We start from the raw sequence: 4,249 nt of genomic DNA on the forward strand, positions 1-4,249 counted from the left end.
TTCTTCTTCTTCTTTGACGCCTTCAAAACGCTGCAAGCCGCGTTTCGAACGCGTCAATAGAGAGGAACATTGAATGTTCGAAAAATTCGCAGCGACGGAATCGTGCAAGTGTGCGCTAGCGCATTAAAATGTATGGGTAGCATTGTTGTAACTTTTGGGCTTGCGGATTCGCAACGACAGAATCGCGCCAATGTGCGCTTCGCTTCTCTTTAAACCATGTTCGAATCGTGGAAATTTTGGAAGATCACAGGGTTGCTTTTAGCATTTAGATTCTTAATGCAAAAATGGAGTTGCATTTAGTTGCATTTAGGTGACGAATTTTGTATGGATAAATGTACATTTAGAGTAGCATTTAGAGCTAAATGCGCTAAATGTGCTTTTACGCGTAAGCAAAAACAGCCTATAAAACTGGGTTCGACCTAAGTGACAAAAACAAAAACAACGTGAATCAGTCATGAACCAAAAAGACAAGATCACGACAGCAGAAGAGTGGCCCGTTATAATCGCACTTATGAAAAAAGTGGGGCGATTTTGACATAAGCCGTTTGTTTACATTTGTTCGTTGTTTACAATTTGGTGGTAGCTTTTTACTGCAATTTCTTAATTTTCGCTTGTGACAACGTGTGCACACATAAGGTAAAGAATAATTTAACACAAACGACATGATTTATAGGAGAATGTGCATAATAAAAATGATTATTCATGCGTTCAACAATTACGCGTTTTTTTTTGTTCTCTTCGTTGTTTACTTCTTACAACAAAGATGGCGTCGAGATTTCAACAGCTAGAAAATAACTTTTTTCTTTCTTTCCTTAAGGCGTGATCTTGTGTCTTTCGTTCATGTGAATCAGTTGTTTCTCAAATTCTGGGCAAGAAATGTGGCTTTTCGCGTTCCAGGTGACTTTTATTGCTTCGCTCTCGCTCCTTTCTTTCAAGAGAGTAATTTTGTTATTTGATAGTTTTACAGGTTTTTATACGAAGTTATCTGGAACGCAACTATAGGTTCTTTCCCTAACAATCCGGACCGGATCCGGTAATTAGAGAATAAGCGAAAAGTTTGCTCTCAAAAATGGAACATAATCCAGAAGTACGGGAACGCAAAATACCACATTTCGTGCCCAGAATTTGAGAAACAGCTTATTCGCGTTGTTTTTGTTTTTGTCACTTAAATGCAAATTCTTGGAAGTTGAACTTTTGTTTCACAAATTTGATTTTAAAAATATATATATATAGATTGGCGCTTACACATATGTTAGTGTTTGGCCGAGCTTCTCCTCCGATTTGTGGAGTGCGCCTTGATGTTGTTACACAAAGAGGAGGGACCTACAGTTTTACGCCGACTCCGTACGGCAATTGTATTTTTATGAGAAGCTGTTTTTCAAGGCAGAAATACACTCAGAGGTTTACCATTGCCTGCCGAGGGACGACCGCTGTTAAGAAAAAACCGTTTATCTATATTTTTGCGATGTTGCTTTGACCAGGGTTTGAACCCAGGTGCTGCGGAGTGGAAGCGCGCACTGCTTACCACTACACCTCAGCGGCCGACAATTCAATATTGTTACGATTATCCTTGAAACCTCGAGGGATTTCCCAAATATCTTTCGGTTCGTATCTCTGGATTGTTAAATAAAGGCTAACGATGACCAAATTGTAGTACAATTAACTTTATTGTACAACAAACAATTTACAATACTCGCTAATACAGTAAAAACACTTTACAATAGGTATAGGTAGGTATAACAATGCTTTACTACTTGTTAACNGTTAGTGTTTGGCCGAGCTTCTCCTCCGATTTGTGGAGTGCGCCTTGATGTTGTTACACAAAGAGGAGGGACCTACAGTTTTACGCCGACTCCGTACGGCAATTGTATTTTTATGAGAAGCTGTTTTTCAAGGCAGAAATACACTCAGAGGTTTACCATTGCCTGCCGAGGGACGACCGCTGTTAAGAAAAAACCGTTTATCTATATTTTTGCGATGTTGCTTTGACCAGGGTTTGAACCCAGGTGCTGCGGAGTGGAAGCGCGCACTGCTTACCACTACACCTCAGCGGCCGACAATTCAATATTGTTACGATTATCCTTGAAACCTCGAGGGATTTCCCAAATATCTTTCGGTTCGTATCTCTGGATTGTTAAATAAAGGCTAACGATGACCAAATTGTAGTACAATTAACTTTATTGTACAACAAACAATTTACAATACTCGCTAATACAGTAAAAACACTTTACAATAGGTATAGGTAGGTATAACAATGCTTTACTACTTGTTAACACCAGGGACCGAACATAACAGTTATTGATGAAAATTGTCATGGAAAAATTCACTATGAAGGAAATGTTCTACAACTAAGTGAAGCATACCAATCGATTACGTTTTGCACCGAGACTCAAATTTGAAAATAACCTCTGGATTTTTACCCTTTCAAGTGCTCACCAGATGCGTCTTCAATTGCCAAATGAGCCAACCTTTCAATCTCGGAGGCGAATTCCTGTAGAGGCTCGTTGGATTTCTGGCAGCGATTCTCCAGCTCCATCTGGTAAATCTGTCTCCTGTGCTCGCTACCATAACGTCTCTCCACGGCACTCATCAACGCATCGTAACTGTCCCTTCCACAGTCGGGAATAGTCTGTAAGATTTCCGTTGCAGGTCCCTTCAATGCAACGAATAGTGCAGCGGACGTATCCTCCATGCTCCAATGATTTGCTGTAGCAGTCTTTTCGAACTGGAGCTTAAAGACCTGGAAAGGAATCGTGCCATCAAAGGATGGAGCTTTTACCTTGGGAGCGTTCGTCGAAGCGGACGATTCAACTGCAAGTCTCGGAATAGACCTTCTAACTCGCCCTTTTTAGCCTCGACTTTGACCTGTCTCTCTTCGATTTTTTCTTGTATTTTTGCAATCTTTGCATCCTGTGCTTCCAGTTGGGATGACATCTGCGCTGATATCGCTGATAATATACGTGTCTCCAGCGCTTGTATCTGCGATGAAACATCCGACGACAACTGCGACCTTTGTGCTTCAAGCTGTCTTTGCATCTGTGACGACAGCTGTGATGACATCTGTGACATGCCAGCCAATATCGTGTTCGTGTCCATAGCTGTTGATGAACTTGGAGACTTTTGCTGTTCTTCAACCTTCCCGGATGTCTGCTGCACATCCTTCGACAAACAAGCGGCCTCATCCTTCTGTTCATCCTTTGCGGATGCATCGTCGAGTTTACCCTGGAAGTCGTATTTGTCCACGTCGATGCCTTTTGCTTCCATAGCCTCTCGCAGCCGTGATAGTAACTCCACTTTTCTTCCGGAGGTTGCTAAATTTCGCTTCTCCAACTCCAGTTTGAGTTCCTCGATCTTTAGGTCTTGAATTTTTGCCATTCTCAAAAGTTTATCCTTCGGGATTTATTTAACAATCCCACTTCTGACACCAATTGTTACGATTATCCTTGAAACAGTGTGCAAAACTCTACCACATATGTGGTAGATCTACCACATATTTTTTAAAATTTGGGTTTCTACCACATCTACCACACAAGGCTTAAAATCTACCACATTTTTAGACAGAACATTTGTTTACAATTTTCACGTAACTCTAAAATTTCAACTCAATTCTAATAAGAAATATAAAAATTATTCAATAAATTTTAAAAAACGTACATCATAACTTTGGCTTTAAATATATCTACGCCTTAACTTTTTAATATTTCGAAAATCCGCATATTTATATTTGCTAAAGTATTATGCAATTGAAAGGAGTTCTTTGTTCCATCCTATGGTTTAATATATACGCAAACATATAAGTTTGTAAAAGGGTCGAATATTTTATCGACTTAATAAAATGAGACATTTTAATCTGGTAAAACACGCACAAATAATTAATTCTTAATTACATACTATGTGTATACGACATACATATACTTCGAACACCGTCCTCAAAAGAGGAACAAGGATTTTTCTCAAATTAATGAAAATATTTTTTTCTTAACGATTATATTCCTTAACTAGAAAATGCCTTACATACTTGTTTTTGTATCAATTGCGTTGTATCTGTACGATCCACAAGCATTATATTTTCCGATCTAATTTTTGAGTTGTGCCCATTTTGACGACGGCGATATGTATACCCAATAAAAATATGAATTGGAAAATCTACCATATCTTATTCAAATCTACCACATATTTTTGCTGATTCTACCACACTAAAATCAGAGAACGTTTAAAACAGAGAAGCAGCAATTATGCTTGAAATACA

Source organism: Rhagoletis zephyria, unplaced genomic scaffold (assembly GCF_001687245.7).
Source record: "Rhagoletis zephyria isolate East Lansing unplaced genomic scaffold, Rhagoletis_zephyria_1.1 Rzeph_scaffold_00016, whole genome shotgun sequence".
In the NCBI taxonomy this organism is placed as follows: Eukaryota; Metazoa; Arthropoda; class Insecta; order Diptera; family Tephritidae; genus Rhagoletis; species Rhagoletis zephyria.